Genomic DNA, 15,318 nt, shown 5'->3' on the forward strand with positions numbered 1-15,318 from the left:
AACTAGCGTACATATCTGGCGTAATGATCATCATGCCTGATACTGGCGTAGCCAGCTGAAATTGGTATGTGAATGCCAAAAGTTGCAATATTTTTGTAAAATTTCCAAGTTGCGCAAAAATAGTCTGACTTACTTAACAGCAGAATTCTGAAGTAAACACACCTTAATGAATCGACTCTCTTAGGCTACATTACCCAATGAACTTTTGGCCAGCTTTTGATGTTTTGATGTTTAAGATTTATTGCATCATTTTTGCTCCTCTTACGTAAATTAGGTTACTTTTTATTGCATTTATATTGCTTTTTGATGCTGAGTTTTTTGTCTCTTGCTGGTATACTATGTTTTAAAAAATACAGAATGGCACATAGCGTAATATTGTAGCAGAAGGGAAAATTTACAAACCACTAGAGTTGAGCGCGGTTCGTGGTTCGTGGTTCTCCAGTTCGCGGCTCGAGTGATTTTGGGGCATGTTCTAGATCGAACTAGAACTCGAGCTTTTTGCAAAAGCTCGGTAGTTCTAGAAACGTTCGAGAACGGTTCTAGCAGCCAAAAAACAGCTAAATCATAGCTTGGTTTCTGCTGTAATAGTGTAAGTCACTCTGTGAATCAAACTATTATCACATTTCAGTGTATAGTGTGCGTGAACAGCGCCTTCAGATCACTGCTGTTTCTATAATGGCGATCGCCATTTTTTTTTTTTTTTTTTCTTGTCTTCCTTCCCTAAGCGCGCGCGTCTTGTGGGGCGGGCCAGCATGTCAGCCAATCCCAGACACACACACAGCTAAGTGGACTTTGAGCCAGAGAAGCAACGGCATGTGTGATAGGATCTGCATGTCACATGTCCCTGCATTATAAAACCGGACATTTTCTTCACGGACGCCATTATCTGCCTTCTGCGTCTTTGGTGTCAGACATCACTGTCGCAGCTCCGTCTTCCTGAGTCCTATAGCCGATACAGCTGTATGCGCTGCATACACAGCGTTAGACAGCTTAGGGAGAGCACTTTATAGCAGTCCTTTTAAGGGCTCCAACCGGCAGGGTCAGAGAGCCATAGGTGACAGGTCCTGCAAACAGCAACAGCGTCTGTGTAGCCCAGGTCAGGGATTTCCTACCTGCATTTCACCATTAGGAGGGAATAGAAAGGCAGGCTTCCATTCCTCTACCCAGAGCACCACAATCCTGCCACTGTACCCTCTTGTCCTCTGCACACTCCAACTGATAACTAAGCCATTATACTAGCAAACACTCAGTGTACCTAGTGGCATCCTATACGTGGCTATTGGACTTTGCTATAGTCCCACTAGTGCAAAGACATTTGCAGAGCGCGTCTGCCTGCATTGCACACTACAACTCATTCTAACCAAGCCATTATACTAGCAAACACTCAGTGTACCTAGTGGCATCCTATACGTGGCTATTGGACTTTGCTATAGTCCCACTAGTGCAAAGACATTTGCAGAGCGCGTCTGCCTGCATTGCACACTACAACTCATTCTAACCAAGCCATTATACTAGCAAACACTCAGTGTACCTAGTGGCATCCTATACGTGGCTATTGGACTTTGCTATAGTCCCACTAGTGCAAAGACATTTGCAGAGCGCGTCTGCCTGCATTGCACACTCCAACTCATTAAAACCAAGCCATTATACTAGCAAACACTCAGTGTACCTAGTGGCATCCTATACGTGGCTATTGGACTTTGCTATAGTCCCACTAGTGCAAAGACATTTGCATAGCGCGTCTGCCGGCATTGCACACTCAAACTCATTTTAACTAAGCCATTATACTAGCAAACACTCAGTGTACCTAGTGGCATCCTATACGTGGCTATTGGACTTTGCTATAGTCCCACTAGTGCAAAGACATTAGCAGAGCACATCTGCCTGCATTGCACACTACAACTCATTCTAACCAAGCCATTATACTAGCAAACACTCAGTGTACCTAGTGGCATCCTATACGTGGCTATTGGACTTTGCTATAGTCCCACTAGTGCAAAGACATTTGCATAGCGCGTCTGCCTGCATTGCACACTCAAACTCATTTTAACTAAGCCATTATACTAGCAAACACTCAGTGTACCTAGTGGCATCCTATACGTGGCTATTGGACTTTGCTATAGTCCCACTAGTGCAAAGACATTAGCAGAGCACATCTGCCTGCATTGCACACTACAACTCATTCTAACCAAGCCATTATACTAGCAAACACTCAGTGTACCTAGTGGCATCCTATACGTGGCTATTGGACTTTGCTATAGTCCCACTAGTGCAAAGACATTTGCAGAGCGCGTCTGCCTGCATTGCACACTCCAACTCATTAAAACCAAGCCATTATACTAGCAAACACTCAGTGTACCTAGTGGCATCCTATACGTGGCTATTGGACTTTGCTATAGTCCCACTAGTGCAAAGACATTTGCATAGCGCGTCTGCCTGCATTGCACACTCAAACTCATTTTAACTAAGCCATTATACTAGCAAACACTCAGTGTACCTAGTGGCATCCTATACGTGGCTATTGGACTTTGCTATAGTCCCACTAGTGCAAAGATATTAGCAGAGCACATCTGCCTGCATTGCACACTCCAACTTTTTTAAACTAAGCAATTTTACTAGCAAACACTCAGTGTACCTAGTGGCATCCTAAACGTGGCTATTGGACTTTGCTATAGTCCCACTAGTGCAAAGACATTTGCAGAGCACGTCTGCCTGCATTGCACACTACAACTCATTGTTACTAAGCCATTATACTAGCAAACACTCAGTGTACCTAGTTGTATCCTAAACGTGGCTATTGTACTTTTGTCTATTCACAGTATTGGAACGATATTTGCAGCACGTCTGCCTGCATTGCACACTCTAACTTTTTTAAACTCAGCCATTTAAAGTAGCAAACACTCAGTGTACCTAGTTGTATCCTAAACGTGGCTATTGTACTTTTGTCAATTCACAGTATTGGAACGTTATTTGCAGCACGTCTGCCTGCATTGCACACTCAAACTTTTTTAAACTCAGCCATTTATAGTAGCAAACACTCAGTGTACCTAGTTGTATCCTAAACGTGGCTATTGTACTTTTGTCTATTCACAGTATTGGAACGATATTTGCAGCACGTCTGCCTGCATTGCACACTCTAACTTTTTTAAACTCAGCCATTATACTAGCAAACACTCAGTGTACCTAGTGGCATCCTATACGTGGCTATTGGACTTTGCTATAGTCCCACTAGTGCAAAGACATTAGCAGAGCACATCTGCCTGCATTGCACACTACAACTCATTCTAACCAAGCCATTATACTAGCAAACACTCAGTGTACCTAGTGGCATCCTATACGTGGCTATTGGACTTTGCTATAGTCCCACTAGTGCAAAGACATTTGCAGAGCGCGTCTGCCTGCATTGCACACTCCAACTCATTAAAACCAAGCCATTATACTAGCAAACACTCAGTGTACCTAGTGGCATCCTATACGTGGCTATTGGACTTTGCTATAGTCCCACTAGTGCAAAGACATTTGCATAGCGCGTCTGCCTGCATTGCACACTCAAACTCATTTTAACTAAGCCATTATACTAGCAAACACTCAGTGTACCTAGTGGCATCCTATACGTGGCTATTGGACTTTGCTATAGTCCCACTAGTGCAAAGATATTAGCAGAGCACATCTGCCTGCATTGCACACTCCAACTTTTTTAAACTAAGCAATTTTACTAGCAAACACTCAGTGTACCTAGTGGCATCCTAAACGTGGCTATTGGACTTTGCTATAGTCCCACTAGTGCAAAGACATTTGCAGAGCACGTCTGCCTGCATTGCACACTACAACTCATTGTTACTAAGCCATTATACTAGCAAACACTCAGTGTACCTAGTTGTATCCTAAACGTGGCTATTGTACTTTTGTCTATTCACAGTATTGGAACGATATTTGCAGCACGTCTGCCTGCATTGCACACTCTAACTTTTTTAAACTCAGCCATTTATAGTAGCAAACACTCAGTGTACCTAGTTGTATCCTAAACGTGGCTATTTTACTTTTGTCTATTCACAGTATTGGAACGATATTTGCAGCACGTCTGCCTGCATTGCACACTCTAACTTTTTTAAACTCAGCCATTATACTAGCAAACACTCACTGTACCTAGTTGTATCCTAAACGTGGCTATTGTACTTTTGTCAATTCACAGTATTGGAACGTTATTTGCAGCACGTCTGCCTGCATTGCACACTCAAACTTTTTTAAACTCAGCCATTATACTAGCAAACACTCACTGTACCTAGTTGTATCCTAAACGTGGCTATTGTACTTTTGTCAATTCACAGTATTGGAACGTTATTTGCAGCACGTCTGCCTGCATTGCACACTCAAACTTTTTTAAACTCAGCCATTATACTAGCAAACACTCACTGTACCTAGTTGTATCCTAAACGTGGCTATTGTACTTTTGTCAATTCACAGTATTGGAACGTTATTTGCAGCACGTCTGCCTGCATTGCACACTCAAACTTTTTTAAACTCAGCCATTTATAGTAGCAAACACTCAGTGTACCTAGTTGTATCCTAAACGTGGCTATTGTACTTTTGTCTATTCACAGTATTGGAACGTTATTTGCAGCACGTCTGCCTGCATTGCACACTCTAACTTTTTTAAACTCAGCCATTATACTAGCAAACACTCAGTGTACCTAGTTGTATCCTAAACGTGGCTATTTTACTTTTGTCTATTCACAGTATTGGAACGATATTTGCAGCACGTCTGCCTGCATTGCACACTCTAACTTTTTTAAACTCAGCCATTATACTAGCAAACACTCACTGTACCTAGTTGTATCCTAAACGTGGCTATTGTACTTTTGTCAATTCACAGTATTGGAACGTTATTTGCAGCACGTCTGCCTGCATTGCACACTCAAACTTTTTTAAACTCAGCCATTTATAGTAGCAAACACTCAGTGTACCTAGTTGTATCCTAAACGTGGCTATTGTACTTTTGTCAATTCACAGTATTGGAACGTTATTTGCAGCACGTCTGCCTGCATTGCACACTCAAACTTTTTTAAACTCAGCCATTTATAGTAGCAAACACTCAGTGTACCTAGTTGTATCCTAAACGTGGCTATTGTACTTTTGTCTATTCACAGTATTGGAACGTTATTTGCAGCACGTCTGCCTGCATTGCACACTCTAACTTTTTTAAACTCAGCCATTATACTAGCAAACACTCACTGTACCTAGTTGTATCCTAAACGTGGCTATTGTACTTTTGTCAATTCACAGTATTGGAACGTTATTTGCAGCACGTCTGCCTGCATTGCACACTCAAACTTTTTTAAACTCAGCCATTATACTAGCAAACACTCACTGTACCTAGTTGTATCCTAAACGTGGCTATTGTACTTTTGTCAATTCACAGTATTGGAACGTTATTTGCAGCACGTCTGCCTGCATTGCACACTCAAACTTTTTTAAACTCAGCCATTATACTAGCAAACACTCACTGTACCTAGTTGTATCCTAAACGTGGCTATTGTACTTTTGTCAATTCACAGTATTGGAACGTTATTTGCAGCACGTCTGCCTGCATTGCACACTCAAACTTTTTTAAACTCAGCCATTATACTAGCAAACACTCAGTGTACCTAGTTGTATCCTAAACGTGGCTATTGTACTTTTGTCAATTCACAGTATTGGAACGTTATTTGCAGCACGTCTGCCTGCATTGCACACTCAAACTTTTTTAAACTCAGCCATTTATAGTAGCAAACACTCAGTGTACCTAGTTGTATCCTAAACGTGGCTATTGTACTTTTGTCTATTCACAGTATTGGAACGTTATTTGCAGCACGTCTGCCTGCATTGCACACTCAAACTTTTTTAAACTCAGCCATTATACTAGCAAACACTCACTGTACCTAGTTGTATCCTAAACGTGGCTATTGTACTTTTGTCAATTCACAGTATTGGAACGATATTTGCAGGACATCTGCCTGCATTGCACACTCAAACTTTTTTAAACTCAGCCATTATACTAGCAAACACTCAGTGTACCTAGTTGTATCCTAAACGTGGCTATTGTACTTTTGTCAATTCACAGTATTGGAACGTTATTTGCAGCACGTCTGCCTGCATTGCACACTCAAACTTTTTTAAACTCAGCCATTTATAGTAGCAAACACTCAGTGTACCTAGTTGTATCCTAAACGTGGCTATTGTACTTTTGTCTATTCACAGTATTGGAACGTTATTTGCAGCACGTCTGCCTGCATTGCACACTCAAACTTTTTTAAACTCAGCCATTATACTAGCAAACACTCACTGTACCTAGTTGTATCCTAAACGTGGCTATTGTACTTTTGTCAATTCACAGTATTGGAACGATATTTGCAGGACATCTGCCTGCATTGCACACTCAAACTTTTTTAAACTCAGCCATTATACTAGCAAACACTCACTGTACCTAGTTGTATCCTAAACGTGGCTATTGTACTTTTGTCTATTCACACTACTGCAAATCTATGTGCAGCACCTCTGCATGACAACCTCGTGCTCTGTTTTTAATAAGCTATAATGATAGCACAAAATACTGCCATTTTGTGGCATCATAGAACTGGCTGTTGTATTCCATTAGTGCCCCACTGGTGACAAGCTATTTCTAGCACCTCTACATCACACCCTCATGCACATTTAGCTACGCTAATGTTATAGCAAACTCATGGAATTCATTGCTGCATTTCATAATTCGGAGGGATAGAAAGTCAGGCTTCCTTTAGCTTTTCCTTCTGTTCATAGACAGCATCTCCAAGACAAATTTCCCCTCCACGTCTAAGTGTGGAGAGGCAGCTAGTGCGCATGCGTGTGCCGATGTACCCCAGCTGCAGCATAATTACAGTGTTTCGCCTAGTGAGTATGCTCAGCCTGACTGTGCCATTCCTGACGCTAAGTCTTCATTTCGGGATACAGCGCATGCTCCCACACTAAGTGTGAAAAGCCTCTTTGCACAGGTGCTTGCATTCTGTGCCGGGTCTAAGTCCTGTTTTGTGCCTAGACACCATGCTAAAGCTGATAGTCTTTTTTCAGAGACTGTATTTCATGCTACTGAGCATGCTCAGGCACTTCCTGCATCAGAGACTAGGTCCGGTAATGAACTCTTTGGCCCTGGCCCTGATGTGGGGGTCCCATATAGACCACAGGGCATCAGGTGTCCTCCCAAATGGCTTGCAGAGGCCCACACCTATGACTTGTCACCGCATTATTGATGGTCAGACGATGACTGGTGAGGTGTTTGGGTCATGGCAGCCATGAGGTCATCATTGAAGTTGCGTTTCCAAATAGGACGCTAGTTATGCCACTCATGACGTGTCACTCTGCTTTTGTCTCCAGGAGGTGCATTGTGGTTCACCCTGGTTTGGGGCGGACCCAGGTTATAAAAGGGGCTGGAGCCAACAAGGAGGTGCGCAGTCTTCTATTATGCTCCGAAAGAGCACACCTCCATGTGTTGAACCCATTGCGGCTTTAGGCCAGAGGTAGGCAGGGATAGGGTGGTGGATGCAGGCCACCACCACAGTTGGTAACGCAGAACGGTTAAGACCAGCTCCTGTCCTAACAGTCCTGCTTGTGCAGCCCAGTGGCATTAACAGGCCTGCTGCTGCTGATGCGCCTGCTGTCCACAGGTGTGGCCCCTACGCACACGGTCAGCGTACTCAATGGCCCCTGTGTTGTTAACAGGGAGTTCCTGGGCTGGGTGGGCATGTGGACCCTGTGACGCTAACAGGGCTCACAGTCTCCAGATCCGAATGGCGTCTAACTCGGTTCAGGCTACTATTAGTTTCATAGCCACACAGCTCTGTATCCTCCACCAAACCTTCAAGTTGCCAACCTCTCCTTTTCCAACTGGGAGCACGGTGGACACTGACTGCTGAAGGTGATATATACCTTTCTCTTTCTTTTCTTATTAATTTTTGTTATATAGCGGTCACAGATTATATACCACTTTATCCAAATCTGCCAGTCCCACTGTAACAGATGTTGTTTCTTCAGCAAATGTTACAGTTGTTTAACCACCAAATCCACGGACCAAAATTTTTTTCCCCTTTCCAACACACCTGTTCCCCTTTCCAACAGCATCTGTCCTTTTTCAACTCATTTTGGGATATGACCAAAAGTGCAACTGTGCAGGGACACCGTACTCAACGCCATCTCAGCACAGCAGCCATCCCTCGGTCCCTCCGATGTGGACAAGTAAAAGACCATTTCCTCCTATCCATGACAAAGTGTTGAGATTCACTCTGTGCAGCACTGGTGTTTAGTGGAAAAGTAGATCTAAGATTGCGTACCACATTCTGCAGATACTCCTGTATACGTGCGTCTATTTCTATGGCAGGAATTAGTTCGCCAAATTTTGTCTTGTACCGGGGATCTAACAGTGTGGCAACCCAGTATTCAGGATTACTTCAAATTCATACAATCCGAGGGTCATGTAGGTAGTGCAGCAAGAAGGCGCTCATGTGTCTTGTGCATCCAGGAGGACCAAGTCCTTGGTGTGTTGGTGGCAGAGAGGTGAGAATCGTGCATCCTTCCTCTGCCCTCTACCCACAACCTCGCACAACCGAAATGTGAGCAAGCTCTCACTCATCTGCTGAGTCTTCCATGCCCATCGCCAGTTCGTCCTCCATTTCTTCATGGGCTCCTGCACTTTCATCAACACTTTTTGCTGATACTATGCGCCCTTGTTAATCCCTCTCCCTCACCATGACTGCCGCATAGGTGCCGCTGACCATCTGGACCTCGTAGATCTTGTTATCCCTTCCGCATATGACTCCTCCTGTACTTCCTCCCCTTCCTCTTGTCCCAACACCTGACTCCGAATAATAATTACAGTGTGCTCCATCATGTAGATGACCAGAATTGTCACGCTGAGAATGACATTGCCAGTGCTAAACATCTTCGTCGACATTTCAAAACTGTGTAGCAGGGTGCATAGGTCCTTGATCTGACACCACTCCAGCAGCGTGATCTGCACCACCTCTGGATCAACTTATCCCAGGCTATATGTCTTACCGTATTTCAGCAGGGCTCTGCGGTGCTGCCACACACGCTGCAACATGTGCAGATTCCAATTCCTGCGTGTCGGAACATCGCATTTCCGGCGTTTAACTGCCAGACCCTAAGACTTCCGGAGTGATGAAAGTTGTTGAGCTGCTGTGTGCGCACGATGGAAGTGAGCACATAGCGAGCGTGCCCGCTGCACAAGGCCATGTAGGCCGTGATGGTGTTTTAAAAATTGCTGGAGAATTCGGATCAACACGTGAGCCATAAAAGGCACGTGTGTCACATTGCCCTGAGGATGGCCCGCAGCCAGGTTTGCATCATTGCCGCACACGGCTGTTAAGTCACCAACGGAGTCCGCTCCGTCAATTTGTACTCCGGTCGCCAGGTGACAACGTGTTCCTTTCATGAATAGTGCTGATGATGGGAGAGTAGTCGATGCCAGCGGCGCAGGTGGACGCAGGTTATGCTCACCCACTGGGCTGCATTACCTTGACAGATGCAGAATCTCTGGCTGAATGTAGCTGGTGGGTATCTCACAGATGAAATACCATCATTCAGCTACAACCAATGGGAAGACACCACACCCTTTTTTATGCCCATCCTGTCTGCAGACCACTGCCAGACATAGCTATGAACCTCTGGTTAATTTTACCCCCAGTTCAGTTTTATGATTTTGTGTGCTTGTTACCTGACTACTTTTCCTGCTTGCTGTTTATGTACCTTGTTGGCCGATACGCATTTCACCTCTGCTTGTTTTCTGATTAAGTCCTGGCCGTCCCATTCTGTTCCTGTTCCTCAATTAATGTTTTGACCCTGCCTGACTACTATTCTCTGTAATAGCGGTGTGACTCACATTTCCCATACATTTCAAAGTAAAACTTTGACCGCCTGATGGCATTGAGCTCTGCTGCCAGCATAGTAAGGAGGTGTGTGGTAGTCCTTGTGCGCAGTTGCAAGGAAGGGTGGCCTGACCACACAGGGTTTGCGCAAAGGTAGAGGACCCACACGAGGTTGAAGAGGCAGAAGCAGTGTATTAACTTCTACATACAGAACAAGGATTGAAACAACTCGTGGGGACGGCAAGACTTGTACAGCAGACCATTCTCCATCTCTCACCATAGTTTGCCAGTGCCCAGTCAGTGACATGTAATGACCCTGTCTATGCTTACTGGTCCAAGTATCTGTGTTGAAATGCACCCTGTCGCACACAGATTTTCTCAAGGAAGTGGTGATGTTGTGTGCGACATGCCGGTGTAGCGCGGGCATGCTTTTCTTGGAGAAGCAGTGGTGATTGGGCATCTGGTACTGGGGCACAGCGACAGACATAAGGTCTGTAAAATCCTGTGTGTCCACTACGCGTAAAGGCAGCATTTCGGTAGCCAACAGCTTACAGAGGGATAGAGTCAACCACTTAGCTTTGTCATGGGTCGCAGTAAGTGGCCTTTTATTTGACCACATCTGAGGGACAGAGATCTGGCTGCTGTCTGTAGACGGTGTTGAGTAGGGTGTCCCTGGAAAAATGCAGGTTTGTGAGAAAAGTGCAGGCGGAGACATGATGTTGGCTTCATCTTGCCTTCAGATCTGTTCATCTTGTATCATTTTTAAAAAACACAGCAAGCAAGGGTTACTCCAAGCGGAGTCTCCCTTTTTTTCCAAAAATTGGGCCCCACACAGACACCTTATCAGTGGCAGCACTTGTGCCCTAGTTGCAAACAGGATGTTTTGATTTGCATCAAGCACATTCCAAATCCACAAGCATTTACTCTCCCCAGGATGACACAGGGGTAGTAAATTCCTTCTGGATCCATGACTTGTTCATTTTGATGAACGTCAGTCTGTCCACATTGTCACTGGACAGACGCGTGCGCTTATCTGTCAGCACACACCCAGCAGCACTGAAGACACGTTCAGAGACAACGCTGGCAGCTGGACACGACAAAATCTTCGAGGCGTAACTGGAGAGCTCTTGACATTTTTCTAGATTTGAAGCACAAAAGGAGCAAGGCTCCATTTGCAAAGTCATTGCATCGATGTTCATTTGGAGATACTCCTGTATCATCCTCTCCATCCGTTGACTATGTGTCAGACTTGTTGTCTCTGGTGGCCTTGCAAAGGAGGGTCTAAAAAAATTATGAAAAGATTCCATAAAATTGCTGTTACCAGCACCAGATACGGTCCTACTGGTACGGGTAGACTGTTGAAGATGACGAGGCCGTCCCATGTTTGTCAAGTTACAACTGGGAGAATCACTCCCTTCACCTGCACGGTTGTTTGGTGGAAAAGCCGAGCTAAGATCGAGTAACAGCTTCTGCTGATACTCCTGCATACGTGCGTCCCTTTCTATGGGTGGAATTATGTCACAAAATTTGGACTTGTCCCGGGGATCTAATAGTGTGGCAAGCCAGTAGTCATCATCACTTCTAATTTTGACAATACGAGGGTCATGTTGGAGGTAGTGCAACAAGAAGGCACTCATGTGTCTTGCGCAGCCATGCGCACCAAGTCCACGCTGTGTTTGTGGCATAGAGGTGCTAACCGTTCTTTCTTCCTCTGTCATCTCCCCCCAACCTCTTTCAACTGAAATTTGACCAAGGTCCCCCTCATCTGCTGAGTCTTCCATGTCCATGGACAGTTCGTCCTCCATATCTTCATGTCCTCCTGCACCTTCCTCAACATCTCACCTGCTACCATGCGCCCTTGTTGATCCCTGTCCCCCATGGTCCCATGCCTGCCGCGTTGGTGATGATGAACGTCTGGACCTTGGTGATGTTGTTGTGTCTTGCGCATATGAATCCTCCTGTAGTTCCTCCCCTTCCTGTTGTCCCACCCCCTGACTACGAATAGTGTTTAGCGTGTGCTCCAGCATGTAAATGACTGTAATCGTCATGCTGATAATGGCATTGTCAGCGCTAAACATATTCGTCGCCATGTCGAAACTGTGCAGAAGGGTGCATAGGTCCTTGATCTGAGATCACTCCATCAGGGTGATCTGCCCCACTTCTGCATCTCGTTGGCCCAGGCTATACATCATGACGTATTGCACCAGGGCTCGCCGGTGCTGCCACAGTCGCTGTAACATGTGGAGAGTTGAATTCCAGCGTGTCGCCACATCGCATTTCAGGCGATGAACCGGCAGGCCGAAAGACTTCTGGAGCGATGCAAGTCGCTCAGGTGCGGCGGTTGAACGGCGGAAGTGAGCACTGCAGACAGTTTCCGTGCCCTGGTCAGAAGGCCATCTAGGCCGGGATAGTGTGTTAAAAATTGCTGGACAACAAGGTTAAACACGTGAGCCATACAAGGCACGTGTGTCACCTTGCCCAGGCGAAGGGCCGCACCCAGGTTTGCAGCATTGTCGCACACGGCCTTACCAGGCTGCAGGTTGAGTGGAGACAACCATTTATCAAAATCAGTCTCCAGAGCTGCCCACAACTCAGTCGCTGTGTGACTCCTATTTCAAAGACATGTCAAGCTAAAGACCGCCTGATGCCGTTGCGCTCTGCTACCAGCATAGTAATGAGGGGTGCGTGATTCCTTCTGCGCAGTGAGAACGCTGGTGGCCTGACCAGGCAGGCTTGGGGCGGAGGTGGAGGACCCAGATGAGGTGGAGGATGCAGAAGCAGTGGCGGAACTTGGACAGACAGAGGATTGACACACAAGTCGTGGGGACGGCAAGACTTGTGCAGCAGACCCTTCACCATCTATCACCATAGTTACCCAGTGGCCAGTCAGCGACATGTAACGTCCCTGTCCATGCTTACTGGTCCAAGTATCGGTGGTGAAATGCACCCGTTCACACACAGAGTTTCTCAAGGAAGCGGTGATGTTGTGTGCGACATGCTGGTGTAGCGCGGGCACACCTTTCTTAGAGAAGTAGTGGCGACTAGGCATCTGGTACTGGGGCACAGCGACAGACATAAGGTCTCTAAAATCCTGTGTGTCCACTAGGCGGAAAGGCAGCATTTCTGTAGTCAACAGCTTACAGAGGGATAGAGTCAACCTCTTCGCTTTGTCATGGGTCGCAGGAAGTGGCCTTTTATTTGACCACATCTGAGGGACAGAGATCTGGCTGCTGTGTGTAGACGGTGTTGAGTCGGGTGTCCCTGGAAAAATGCAGCTTTGTGAGGAAAGTGCAGGCGGAGACATGATGTTGCCTTCATCCAAAGTTGGTGCTATCGATGTCTGAGAGAGCTGTACACACTCACTTGTTTCCCCTTCCAAACCAACTGACGACCTACCAAGCAAACTGCCTGTTGCGGTTACAGTGGTGGAAGTTGTGGGTGGAAAAACAGGTGTGACAGCTGTCCCCACAGTCCTAGAAGATGACGAGCGCGCGGATGCACTGGAAGGGGCAGGCGGTGGATGGTTCGCTCCGCTAGGCCGCATTGCAGCACGGTGAGCTTCCCATCGGGCCATATGATATTTATTCATGTGACGATTCATGGAAGAAGTTGTCAAACTGCTGAGGTTTTGACCTCTACTAAGAGAACCATGACAAATTTTACAGATCACATAATTTGGGCGATCTTTTTCTATGTCAAAAAAGGACCTGGCTAGGCAAGGCTTAGAGGCCATGCGACCTGTTGATCCACCCCGAATAATGCTCAGAGGCAGAGTGGTGGCTGAGGATGCAGTTGTAGACGTGCTACCAGTGCTCCGACTGTGTCCAGGAAGGCGCCAGGTTACTTCGACGTCGGTTGCATCCTCCTCCACCGCCTCTGTTGACCTCCTCGAGTGTCTGACTGTGGGTTGACAGTAGGTGTGATCTAGAACTTAATCATCAATTGTTGTGTTTGCACTCCCCTACCTCTCAGACCGAGTTTCTTCTTGCCCTGACCGAATATTTAAGTTGTCATCCCAATCGGGTATCTGCGTCTCATCTTCATCAGTATGTTCCTCATTGCCTATAACCACAGTTGTTGGAAAGGCAGCATTTTGGTAGCCAACAGTTTGCATATGATGAAAGTCAACCTCCAAGCCATTTCATGCCCTTCTAAAAGCATGTAAAACACAGCGAGGGGACTCCAACCACAGTCTCCCTCGTTGCCACTAACTGGGCCACACACACCCCACTTGACTGGCATCGGTTGAGCCCCCTTTTGAAAAAGAAAAAGATGCTTTGCATGAAGCACTCTCAAAAATACGCGTGCCTTTCCCGTCCCCTGGCTGACCCAGGGGAAGAAAAGTCCTCTGAGAGCCATGACTTGTTCATCTTGGTTCTTTTAGAGACACAGCGAGGGGACTCCAACCACAGTCTCCCTCGTTGCCACTAACTGGGCCACACACACCCCACTTGACTGGCATCGGTTGAGCCCCCTTTTGAAAAAGAAAAAGATGCTTTGCATGAAGCACTCTCAAAAATACGCGTGCCTTTCCCGTCCCCTGGCTGACCCAGGGGAAGAAAAGTCCTCTGAGAGCCATGACTTGTTCATCTTGGTTCTTTTAGAGACACAGCGAGGGGACTCCAACCACAGTCTCCCTCGTTGCCACTAACTGGGCCACACACACCCCACTTGACTGGCATCGGTTGAGCCCCCTTTTGACAAAGAAAAAGATGCTTTGCATGAAGCACTCTCAAAAATACGCGTGCCTTTCCCGTCCCCTGGCTGACCCAGGGGAAGAAAAGTCCTCTGAGAGCCATGACTTGTTCATCTTGGTTCTTTTAGAGACACAGCGAGGGGACTCCAACCACAGTCTCCCTCGTTGCCACTAACTGGGCCACACACACCCCACTTGACTGGCATCGGTTGACCCCCCCTTTTGACAAAGAAAAAGATGCTTTGCATGAAGCACTCTCAAAAATACGCGTGCCTTTCCCGTCCCCTGGCTGACCCAGGGGAAGAAAAGTCCTCTGAGAGCCATGACTTGTTCATCTTGGTTCTTTTAGAGACACAGCGAGGGGACTCCAACCACAGTCTCCCTCGTTGCCACTAACTGGGCCACACACACCCCACTTGACTGGCATCGGTTGAGCCCCCTTTTGAAAAAGAAAAAGATGCTTTGCATGAAGCACTCTCAAAAATACGCGTGCCTTTCCCGTCCCCTGGCTGACCCAGGGGAAGAAAAGTCCTCTGAGAGCCATGACTTGTTCATCTTGGTTCTTTTAGAGACACAGCGAGGGGACTCCAACCACAGTCTCCCTCGTTGCCACTAACTGGGCCACACACACCCCACTTGACTGGCATCGGTTGACCCCCCCTTTTGACAAAGAAAAAGATGCTTTGCATGAAGCACTCTCAAAAATACGCGTGCCTTTCCCGTCCCCTG

Source organism: Anomaloglossus baeobatrachus, chromosome 3 (assembly GCF_048569485.1).
Source record: "Anomaloglossus baeobatrachus isolate aAnoBae1 chromosome 3, aAnoBae1.hap1, whole genome shotgun sequence".
Classification (NCBI taxonomy): domain Eukaryota; kingdom Metazoa; phylum Chordata; class Amphibia; order Anura; family Aromobatidae; genus Anomaloglossus; species Anomaloglossus baeobatrachus.